The following is a 12,740-nucleotide window of genomic DNA, read 5'->3' as shown; positions in this document are numbered from 1 at the left end:
ATAAAAAAAACAAAATCTTTATTGGCAATACAGCAATCAAAACCCTTCTTATATTTGAACAACTTTTTGCAAGCCACCACTGCTATGTTGGTGATTATCTTTAGTAATGAGCTCCACGTCTTTGAGGTGGTAAGCCCTTTTGCCATCACCCTAATCATTAGCTCCCTCCAATGAGTCACTATCAGACTCAAGACTGGGTTCTGGCAGGATCACATCAGTCAGAAGATGTTGGTGAAATCAAGAGAATACTTTAGAACTAAATCCGCAATGGATATGAATAATTATGGGCTTAAGGCGCTAGTGGCTTATACAAAATATGTTAAAGGCATCTGAGAGAGAATTAGCTAGTCATAGGTTTACCAAGCTACTACTTGTTAAAGTGATTAAAAAGAGCTACTGTGGATCTTCTAACAATGTCAGGTAAGATTTATTTATTTATTTACTTGACCGGATCTCTCTCTCTTTCTCTCTCTCTCTCTCTCTCTCTCTCTCTAAATAACTAGGTTACTGGATATCCTTAAAGGAACTATATGTAAGATCATTTGCTGTAAAATCAACCTAAATCATTCTCATTCCAAAAAAGTTAAAAAACTGAACTTTTCCTAAGTTTGTCTGGAGTAGTGTGGAGTTCCAAGCTTTATATTATTGCCCAACAAAGATAACATGCAAATTGAATCGAAACAGGTCCACCCCTTAGTAACGTGGAGTCGTTAGGGTCATCCTTGGCCTGGTTTACAGGAGCGATGTTTTGATCATCTGCATGGAGGTGAGGATTGAGGTGATAATTGGCAGGAATCAACCCTATTGCTGTGATGTAAGTTTTTGAGAGTTGAAACTGAAGTCCTCCTCCTCTGTTTGAGTTTTTTTCTCTCTCTTAACGTAAATGGCTTCCTTCATGCCCCTTTCAAACCATCTGTCTTCTTTGTCCAAAATGTGAACATTTTGGTCCTGAAAAGAGTGTCCTTTGTCCTTAAGGTGTAAGTGGACAGCAGAGTCTTGTCCTGAGGAGGTAGCTCTCCTGTGTTGAGCCATGTGTCTGTGGAGAGGTTGTTTGGTTTATCCAATATAAATATCAGAACATTCCTCACTGCACTGAACTGCATACACAACTCCGCTCATCTGAGGTTTGGGGGTTTTGTCCATAGGATGCACCAGCCTCTGTCTGAGGGTCCTATTTGGTTTGAAATATTCTGGGATTTTGTATTTGGAGAAAATCCTCTTGAGGTTTTCAGAGACTCCAGCAACATATCGGATCAAAGCCACCCCCAGGAGGCGTTTACCAAAACCTCTGGCCTTACCAGGTCTGTGGCAAACCAACAGGAGTACAGTGGAGCAGAGATGGGCATGGTGAGTAGAGTGGTGCAGAGGAGACAATGGCTATAAAAAAGGGGTGTTACTGTGACGTTTTGTGTCTGGAGCCTGGATATTAAAATGTGACGTGTTAGCAGTGAGTTTTTGTCCATAATATTTACCCAAAGAGTTCACCAGTATTATTGTAGCAACAGCCTACGTTTCACCAACTGCTGTTGCCAACACTGCATGTGACAGTGACGTGCGGTAGGGTTCATAGCTGGTGAGGCACTGACGTCATCAGAGTCAGATTTACAAATATATACACTCTACAGAGTAGACTCATTGCAAAGTGGTGAATGAGACTGATTGAGCCAAATAAATTCACCAAGAGACATGGAAAAATATTAATTCTTTGATGGAAAAAAATAAAACTAAATTATTTGTCATTTGATTGGTAACAGTTTATGAGTTATGATGGATTTCCGCATTTGTAACACATTTAAAAACTATAACCCACATTACGCACATTTCATTACAAAAACAAAACATGAATAATTATCACTGTCTTACCTCTACTTATAAATTAAGTCAGTGCAGCGCTCTTTCTGCACAAAAATATCTGTCATTTTGCGGTAAAAGTTCTCTTTATCTTCTTCAGTTTTAAAAGTCTCTCAGTCTCAGTGGAGCTCACTGCCAGGGAGGAAAGCCTTCCTTGATCAGTCCTGTTCCGGCTGTATGTTTAGAGTCTTTTTAGTGCTTTACTTGTTTAGCATAACTCGCTAATAATACATCCATAACTGGCTGTCACTCTACAGTTTTAGGATCAGGAGCTGTGCCCCTTGAGCGCCCCTGCCTAGAGGCCAAGGAACTGCCGGCCTCACCTACAACCTGTTCTTTGCCGGTTATGATCGGCCAGAAGCACACGAAAACATGTTACCTGCACACAGTATGATGACCAAAACACAATTTGTAATCCACATACATTAAATTGTGCAAATCAGTTCATAACTGTTTGAACAACTGAATTTATGATCTAGAGACAGGAAGATGCATTCACAGAATGGAAGCCAGCGCAGTTACCATGAGATTGCGCAATCCCAGGGGAGGCCAAGCTCGCTGCGGCCTCACCGGCTTCGCTATCAAGCGCCACCAATGATTTACATGGAAAATAGCGAAACAAAATATGATCAAAAAGGAGGAAATTACATAAAAAATACTTATTACAAATGACTAAGTGAATCAAATTTTATATTATGTTATATATTTTCTTTCTTTCCATGATGACAAGTGAGGCCTGGCCTCACTTGCCTCCCCTGACTGCATGTCACTGCCATGTGATGTTATCAGCTTAGTCATGGATAAGCTACAGAAAATCTGTTTGTGGCAATATCTGATGATTTTAATAATGCCTCACTTTCCGCTACACATCCAACTTTTCAAAGGTTTGTCACCTGTCCTACTAGAGAAAAACAACTATGGACTTCTTTTATACAAATGTTAAATACTCTTACATCTCTAAAGTAACACCTCCTCTTGGCAAATAAAATCACTGTCTGTTTCTTCTCTGCTCAGAATCCATGCCTCTTTTTCAGAGGCAACCTGCAGTAAAGAGAACTGTGAGAAAATGGTCACAAGAAGCTGAAGAAGACCTTATGGATTGTTTTGAGGCAACAGACTGCACAGAATGTGCTGTTCCAGTCACATGAAGGGGACATCAATGCCATGACTGAGTGTGTGACTGACTATATAAAACTTATCTCCACCAAAACAGTGAGGTGATTCCCCAACAACAAACCCTGGATCACCACTGACCTGAAGGAACTGCTGAATGACAAAAAGAGCCTTCAGGAAGGGAGACAGATAATTACTGAGGAGTACACAGAAGAAACTCAACGTCAAGATAAGAGACAGCAAGAAGATGTGCAGGAAGAACCTGGAGATCAAGCTCCAGCAGAACAATATCAGAGATGTGTGGTCAGGCAGGAGCTGGAGCTGCTTCTGCTCTTGAAATGCTCTCCATCTTGGAGGCCAATGTTAAATCTCATTTTGTCTCTTTGCTTGTCTGACCACGTCTTAGCCAAAGAACGTTGTTTTGTTTTTGTGGTAATAATGGGTCCTGATCGTCTTCAGGTGAATGTTTCTCTCCATCAATTTGCTCATTTGCTACACTGTTCTGATGGTGGCATTTTATGGGCAGGGAGGAGCTAAGCCCTGAGTGGCAGCTGTTCACATGGACATACATGCATGTGTGGCCAACCCAGCTTGTAAATAAGAGATTCGAGAACAAAACAGGGAGATGATGGGTGACGTCATACCATATTCCATTTAAAAATACTATTTTGTTAGTGATGTGAAGAATTCATGTCCAAAATCCATTTCCAAAATAAACGTCTGTGTTCATAGTCAAGTGCGAACCACTTTAACCCCTTATGTGTCATGATCTAGGTTTTTGTTTGTTTTGCTTTGGACTTTTCTTAATCAGCCTTCACCTCTAAGCCATCATCCAATCACCTCAGTCTCCCTCCAGCCACCACTCTGCTCTAGATCTGCTCCACTGTTTGCCACTAATTGCAGTCAACTCTTGTTTAGTACTGGCCTCTTCCCAAGGCCAGTACTAAACAAGATCAGCCAGCATTCAGTTGCCTCTTGGTTGGTACACTTGGTACAATACATGAATATAGGGATTGTGCTCTTATAATATTAACCTAAAGATGTTAATCTAAAACATCTGTCAAGGTTAATAAGCCTGTGCAGTTCAGAGCAGTCCCTCCCTCCACTGTGGCTATTTAATGGCCCCACAGTTTCATTCCCATAATCGTTTTGCACATCACCTCGCTAACCTGACTTGCAGGAAACTTTGACATGACTGAACTCCCAATCATGTCTGATTGGGAGTAGGCTTGCTTCCCACCCAATGCATCCCTTTCAGAGTTTTGGCTAGCTTTATGCTCACTTTCTCACTCTCTTCCATATATAATTTTACTAACAACAAAATCAGAAACACACATATATACAAACAAATAAACATCCCAACAAATATATCAAACTGAATTTTATTTCAGTTTAACAGCAATTACAATAAATAATTTCAATGAAAATCATAAATGACATTTCTATATATTTGATACACATTATCCTTAACCACCCATGTCCTAAAATAGATGCAATAGGTGACCAAACTTTGGTAAATTACTTTAAAGAGCCAGTAGGAACATGTGACATTCTCTCTGCAGCAAGAGTTCTGATGAAAATCAACAAGGGGGATCACATTTCTCCAATTTTAGCTTCCCTTCATTAGCTTCCTGTTAACTCAAGAATAGGATTAAAAATTCTTCTTCTAACATATAAAGCCCTTAATAATCAAGCTCCATCATATATCGGAGATCTGATTACCCCGTATGTTCCAAACAGAGCACTTCGCTCTCAGACTGCAGGTCTGCTGGTGGTTCCTAGAGTCTCTAAAAGTAGAATGGGAGGCTTATCCTTTAGCTATCAGGCTCCTCTCCTGTGGAACCAACTCCCAGTTTTGGTCCGTGAGGCAGACACCCTGTCTACTTTTAAGACTAATCTTAAAACTTTCCTTTTTGACAAAGCTTATAGTTAGAGTGGCTCGTGTTACCCTGAGCTATACCCAGGCCTCTCAACCTTTATCAAAAGTTAAGAGTGAGATTATGCTAATTTGGGGGCGGGGCTTGTTTGGGGGCGGGGCTAACCAGACCCTGGAAGAGCCGGTGGAGTCAACTCCATTGTCTGGTGGGATAAAACTGAGATGAAGTAGACATGTATTACTTTTGTTAAAAAGAGAAAGAGACGTATTAATACTTTATTGTTCAGTTAATGGATTAAGACATAAAAAAATACACAATTGCTCAAATAATACTGAATAAAATTAAGTAGTTTTAAGTTATTGACCGAATTATTACACTGTTACACATTCATCTATGGGTTGTTTATCATTGTAAATCTATAACCTGATTGGTGATTCAGGCTGAGTTTCATCAAGCCTTTATGGTCAACATTTTCCCCTCAGCAGCAACACTGAAGCACACAGAGGTTCCCACTGCGTCTTTACGCACGATCCAGCTGCTGATGTCTCCCCCTTTTCAGCTCAATGCACTTTTAGACTGTTACAGTTTATAACATTCTCATCACCTTTCACAGCGACAGGTTTCTCAGTCAGTCGCCGCGCTGATCAGACAAATCTCTATTGCTCTCGTCAGTGCGCTCTGGGCGGTGAGGTGGGCGGATTTTACCCCCGTGCGCTGCGTGCGACGGATAAACAGTGGGGAAAATGCATAATTACTGTAAAGGGCTCCTACAAAGGGAATAGGGGTACTGACAGGTCTGAGATGAAGCCCCTGATCTTACAAGTTCTTTAAAATGACCCTTAAAAGTGCGCACCTGAATTAAAGCGCAAGGCAGCACGCCCACCAAAGCGCCACTGAATCTATGTTGTTAAAGAAAAATAGCATGAAATACAGCTACTAACTCTCCTATTGACTTTAACTGGCACACGTTGCTACCGATGTGAGAACATTAAACGTAGTCATTCACGTTTTGAATAGTGAACGGTGATAAAAGCACCTGCTCCGAGGGAAAGGAGGGGGGAGAGGAGCAAGCGCGGAGGCACAGAAATACGGTGCATGTAGTTAAAAAATGCAGAATTAATAAAAACGAAAATTATAAACAGACTAATTGGCTTTTTAAACTGCATCTGGTTAGCAGAACTGTTTTATTATCCAGCGTGCAGCCATGACTGGTTCTGAATGAACCGGTCATCTGGCAGCAGCTCCCCCCCCCCCCCGCCCCCTCCCCTCCTGTGTACGCGGTACAGGACCTTACCGGCTTACTTTCACCACTGTTAAGACTAAAATTATTCATAACTCTGATCACTCTTCCTGCTGCTCTGTTAAAAAGAACTGCAGCAGGAATTACTGATGGCCACAAGCTATGAAAGAAGCCGAAACAGCTCAGCAGAAGGCGGAGTTTTGTCGTCCGCAGCCCAAGACAGGCTTTGTGATTTTTATGCGTGAGAAATTCCATGTTTGATTGTGAAATGTCATGTGTTGCGTGTGAGCGTGTGAAGTCAGTGAAATGCGTGTGTCACACGGTCAATGCGTGAGAGTTGAGAGCCCTGGCTATACCTCTATAGAGATGCTGCTATAGGCTTGGGCTACTGGAGGACATCAGGGCCTATTTTTCTCACTCTACTGATTTCTACTGTTCTCCAGTCTACTGTTCTCCAGTTTTGCATTGCATTACATTGAAATGACTGTTGTCATTTCAGCTTTTAACTTTTTGTTCTCTTTTTTCTTCATAGTAGGTACACCTGGTCTGACGTTCTGTTAACTGTGACATCATCCAGGGAAGACAGATCACCCACTATTACCATCTAATGTAGAACAGATTACTGGATCAATGTCTGCTTCTGTGCTTTTTTGTTTATCTTGTTGTGTCTCTGCTCTGTCTTCTCTAACCCCCAGCCGGTCGAGGCACCTGACCGTTCATACTGAGCCCGGTTCTGCCAGAGGTTTTTCCTTTGCGCTAATGGGTGGTTTTTCTTTCCACTGTCGCTTCATGCTTACTCAGTCTGAGGGATTGCTGCAAAGCCATGGACAATGCAGACGGCTCTCCCTGTGACTCTACGCTTCTCCAGGGTGAATGCTGCTTGTCGGGACTTTGATCCAATCAACTGGTTCCCTTATATAGGAATGTTTTGACCAATCCGTATAATCTGACCCAATCTGTATAATATGATTGAATTTGACTTTGTAAAGTGCCTTGAGATGACATATTTCATGAATTGGTGCTACATAAATAAAATAAAATTGAATTGAATTGAAGTTGTAAACCTCCCGGAAAATAGACCTGTAAGATAGTGCTAGCTGGTATTAGCTTCACAGACAGCCCAATAACAGGGTTCTGTTGCGATCTGGGCCCTTCGGGGCACCACTCAATGCCCCACTGCATGAATGCATAATGAAACAGCAAAACACCATACATTTGTTGCTTATAATTTAAGTTTTAATTAATTTTTAAGTGGTACAGGAGCAGCATATAGTTTCCACAAGCTTAGAGTGTCCCTCTTGTGGCTATTAGGCGGTAATGTTTACTACCTGGTTCATGTTGTTCAGTATGATTTAACATTTTAAATTGATATATCAGTCATACCTGACTATAAATCACAGGATTGGCCAAACTATGAAGAAAGTGCAATTTATAGTCTGAAAAATACGGCAATTTACAAAATTAAACCATGTAATGATGTTAAAAAAACAAACAAAAACAAATAATGAAAAACAAGCTGAAATAAAACTGGGTAAAATCTGCATTAGGTATTTGAATCTTGATAAGACATTCATCTTGATATTATCAACTCTTCCAAACAATGATATACTGTAGGCAGAGGTCATACCTTTTGTAAGTCTGAAGATTTCCTTCACGACTCTCTCTGAATCAATTTGTACAAAATCGTCAAATGTATGAGATACAGACTTGAAAGACAATCTAAAAGGAATAGATTGTGCTAAACTACTGTAAGTTAGACAGCAAACAAGCTTAAATTGGAGGCAAATTGACTTTTGCTCACTTGTTTTTTTTTTCTTTTTTCAATTCAGACTTCTCACAGGTAAAGCCACAATAGATAAAACCACAAATTTGTTAGTTATTGTAATTATAATTGGCACTGAAGCTGTAGGGTTAAGTCTTAGTTCAAATGCCGGTAACAAAGCTGCTGCTTCCGATCATCTCAGGTAAGGGTTCAGTCACTTGTGCAAAAAATAAAGGAGATCAAGGACATCCTTGTTTTGCTTTGTGCTTCGACCCATTGAAAAAGGATATGATCTTACCCCATGAATAGACTGGTGCTTGTGGTGCTGAGTACAATAATTCAACTTGGTTAATAAATCTCTCCTAAAGTTTTAAATCAATATTCTCACTCAATTTGATAAAATGGTTTTCCTGCATCAGACGTTACTACCAAAACATCAAGTTTCTTTATCTTAACATAATGAAGTATATTCAGTAGTTCCAAAATTGTAAAAAACAAAAAACAACTGGACTTTTTTCTGAAGTTTGAAGATGTTTCACTTCCTATCCAGAAAGCTTTCTCAAGCCTTTGTTGGGCAGTACTATAAAGCTTGCTACTCCACACTACTTCAGACATTTTGAATTGAGAAATCTTTCTGGATAGGAAGCAAAACATCTTCAAACTTCGGAAGAAAGTCCAGTTGTTGTTTTTTTTTTTTTTTTTTTTTTTTTACTTTTTTGGAATGACCATGACCTGGATGACTGAGAATCTTCACCAGCATATACTCAGAAGTCTTTTCATATTTAGGTATGACTGTTTTGAATAAAATTTGTTAGACACTCAATTTTTTGATATACTCTGGTAAAGTCTTGCTGCTAGTAGGCTAGTTTATATTTTATTATGTGTGTATTTAATACCTATTGATTTATAAAGTGAGATGTCATTTGAATATTTTTTCAGGTAGTACTATCAGCTTGTGGTAGTTCTGTAAAAGTCTTTTTTATCATTAAGATATTATTAAGAATATATAGTTAAATAAAATGGTTCTTATTGAATCCATTTGTCTTTCTGGAGAAGACAAAAAAGGATGGATGGGTGTCTAGTAAGACTAGCAATGCAGGGAGCTCTAGCTTGTAACCATGCCCAAGCACTTGTGAGGTTTTCCCTCTAATTGCCATTGAAGTGGACTGCACCACCCCAGCTCTGTTTATGCTGTGCCAGTATGCTGCACAGCTGGCAAGAGGGTGTGACTTTCCACACCCTCTTGTCTAAATGCTATGCCCCAATGGAGATAGACATCTGATCTCCAATGGCTAGTCTCCTGGGCTAAATTTCTTCTCACATGCTTGTCACATTTGACTTGACAAAATTCAGCTGGGTAGATCTAGTGGAACAAGTATGTGAACAATATTCACAGAGGCGATAGACCAGTTCACGCGTGACGTCACGAGCTACATACGCCCTACATCTGGGTCCCGCTGGTAGGCAAAAACAGTACTTTTCTCGTCTACTGCATGACAAAACGGGTGAATTAGAGTGTGCTTTTAGTTAATTTTTGGAATCTAAACAATGCCTACGACTTGTTGTGCTTCGGTTGCACACAGAGGCATTCCAAATCATCGGATGTACGTTTCTTTCGTTTACCGAAGGATGAAGAAGGAAATGGATATTTTCAATGAAAAGGATGCAGGCAGACAATCCCAGTCGACTGTGGGAGCCATCATACCACGACAGAATTTGCAGTCTACACTTCATCTCCGGTAAATACAACTTAATTTTGCACTGGTTATTGTTCTACTTAAATAATTATATAAATAAAAAAATTAGGATATATACTTAAGTCAAGACATAAACGTTCATTTCATAATATACATACATATACAATGTATGGAAACCCTCTGGCATGAGTCTGTGAAAAGGATTAATAAGACAAAAACACCAAAATAATCCTTTGTGAACAATGTTTTTTTTTTTATAAACCTACCGATGGTGGGTCTTCCTCTTTGCTGATGCGCTGTCTGTGTCCGACTCCGCTTTCGTATGTTACACAAACATGTTTGAACATGTCTCGATATGAAATAGTTGTAGCCGTCCAGTGATTTCATGGCTTTCATGCTCTCTCGTGTGTACTGACCTGCCGTGTTGATAAGGTAGCTGTTTATGTCGCCGTAGAGAACACTTGGCCAGCATTTCACAGACTCGCTCCATCCCTTCAGGCTTTTGCTAGATGGATCTGGCAATCTGATACCATCAACCATCGACTTACTCTCATAACGATCTTGTGATACGTTATCTAAAGAACAAAAATACGTCGAGAACTCGTTGTTTCCTTTGTTTGCGTCCACCATTGTGTTCGCCTTTTGCCCACCAGTCCGGCGCGCATGCGCGAAAAACCCCCGAATCAAAACAATAACAATGAACTGGTCTATACCAGTAGCACATCCATCAGCTGGAAATGAAAAACATGAAAACAAGCAAGATGGGACATGTTCCATTGGAATGCTCCACTTGACACAAGGCCAGCTAGAATGGCAAAAATGAAAAGTGTTTTGAAGCTAACATCACATAAAACTAGAAGCACTAAACATTCTTATCAAAAAGATGCAAATTAAAAAAAGAATTGTACTTACTTGATTTGAATTACCCCATATTACAGTTTTTCTCAAATGCTAAAACACATTTCACAAACGTTTCGTTCATGTTCTCCAATGTCTAAACACAACACCCTTTTCTAAAGCTACATAAACACAACCACACATTCTCCCTTCAAAACTAAAACTTTCACACCCAAAGAGCATCTCGAAGCTTTCAAAAATGTAAACACTATACACATCATTACACACTACAGCAAAACAATTGAAAACACAATGCTCTATTTGTGAGAAGGTTCTTTGTTTCTTTACTGCCAATGCATATTTTTAAAAACTTTACAATTCTGGATCTTCTTAGAGTTCTGCAGAGGATTGGGCATTTAGATTTGTGAGTTTCATATGAAGGGTATAAATCTATAGTAAATTCTGTACACTACTGTAACACAACTCACTGCAAAAGCAGAATCTATTGCACACAACAGTACTCTTGAAAACATGATCAGGGTGTGAAGTTTTTTTTAATTCATTTTACAGTATTTACACCACAATCACTGTGCGGCATCATGTCGCTGAGCTGCATCAGGCCACATCACCTCATCCACATCACAGGCTATATTGTCTCTTGCCAGGCAACATGGGAAAAACGCCCTGGAATGGCGGATCCATCCTTGGAAGTTCTCCACTGGGATGTCAACACACGCCAGCTCCATTGCCCTTAGGAGGTTTTCTCTAGTGTATGGTTGTCTGTCATAAACCTTCCATCTCCACGATGAGAAGAACTCCTCTATAGGGTTCAGGAAAGGGGAGTAGGGTGGCAGACAGACGTTTAAAAAGTGGTTACTGTTGGTGGTGAACCACTCACTGATTTGGTTTGTTGTGTGCAAGCGTACATTGTCCCAAATGATCACATAAATGGGATGTTCGGGCCCAGGATGGTGTTGTTGGCGGTCCAGGAGGATATCTTTTAGCTCCTCTAGGAAGGTTAGGAGAAGTTGGGTGTTGTAAGACCCAAGGACAGCCTGCCGGTGGACAAGCCCCTCCAAACCCATAGCCGCACAAAGAGTAATATTCCCCCCCCCCCCCCCGTTGGCCAGGAACCTCAGTGATGGCTCTTTGGCCAATGATGTTACGGCCTCTTTGCCTTCGTTTGTGCAGGTTGAAGCCAGCCTCATCCAGGAAGAGGTACTCATGAGGTCTGGCCATCGCGTCCAACTGTAATATCCTCTGTGAAAATGTAAAAGTGCACAGGTGTTCAGAACAACAGTCAATCAGGTAGCATATTACTGTATTGTCCAGAAGTAATGTAGGCCACTGAGCAACACAGTATGTTTACTAACTGTACTGTGAACATGGATGTATACTTACTTGGACATACTCGTAACATAGGTCTTTGTGTCGTGCAGAGTTTCGCTCAAAGGGAACCCTATAGACTTGTTTCATCTGCATCTTTTGGCGCCGGAGAACTCGGTCTATTGTGGCCAAGCTGACATCATCAATGCCCTCAAAGTTCACATTATCGTCAATGACTTTGTCTCTGATCTCCCGGAGTCTGATGAGGTTGTTCTCATGAACCATATCCACAATGGGGGTTTCTTGTGCCGCTGTAAATATGGCAACCCGCCCACCTCTATGTGGCATTCTTTCAACTCTAAAGAAAGAAACGTGTCGTCAATTGACATGTTTTACAATACAGTAACAACTGATTTGAAACTACTGTAATAGACTACTTTCACAGGCTTGTAAAATTGTATTGTGACAAAGAAAGCAATAGAGTACAATACCTGTTGTGTTGTCTGAATACCCTGATAATGGTGGCCACGGTGAACCTACTCAGGTTTGGACGGACTCTTAGTCCTGCTTCAGCCATTGTCATGCCATGGACAATGACATGGTCAATGACTGTTGCTCGCATCTCGTCCGTAATGATGGTACGAGGTTGTCTTGCTCTCCCTCCTGGACCTTCTCTCCCTTGTTGGCCTGCTCCTCTTCCTCCCTGGCCTGCTCCTCTTCCACCATGGCCTGCTCCTCTTCCTCCTTGGCCTGCTCCTCTTCCTCCCTGGCCTGCTCCTCTTCCACCATGGCCTGCTCCTCTTCCTCCTTGGCCTGCTCCTCTTCCTCCTTGGCCTGCTCCTCTTCCTCCTTGGCCTGCTCCTCTTCCTCCTTGGCCAGCTCTTCTCCCTCCTCGGACGCAATTACCTCTTCCCCTGACATCCATTGTGTTTGTTTGGAATCTTCAGCAAACTGTGCACTCTGAACTTGCTTTTATACATGTGGTCACAGCATTAGCAACAGGTGTTTTCAATTTTGAGTCGTTGTGTGTAATGAAT

At 41.0% G+C, this 12,740-nt stretch overlaps 1 long non-coding RNA gene across 1 annotated transcript; it reads right to left on the bottom strand.

Annotated features, from left to right (window-relative positions):
* Positions 1-10,472: 10,472 nt before the first annotated feature.
* On the bottom strand, positions 10,473-12,458 carry LOC118559402. The gene is made up of 3 exons (XR_004928837.1): positions 11,779-12,458; positions 11,304-11,637; positions 10,473-11,197 (listed from the first exon to the last, which is right to left on the bottom strand). It is a non-coding gene; the product is annotated as an uncharacterized LOC118559402 (long non-coding RNA).
* Positions 12,459-12,740: the final 282 nt, after the last annotated feature.

This window comes from Fundulus heteroclitus, unplaced genomic scaffold (assembly GCF_011125445.2).
Source record: "Fundulus heteroclitus isolate FHET01 unplaced genomic scaffold, MU-UCD_Fhet_4.1 scaffold_28, whole genome shotgun sequence".
Lineage (NCBI taxonomy): Eukaryota > Metazoa > Chordata > Actinopteri > Cyprinodontiformes > Fundulidae > Fundulus > Fundulus heteroclitus.
The sequence above is the reverse complement of the archived record's forward strand: the minus strand, read 5'-3'. Positions and strand labels throughout refer to the sequence as shown.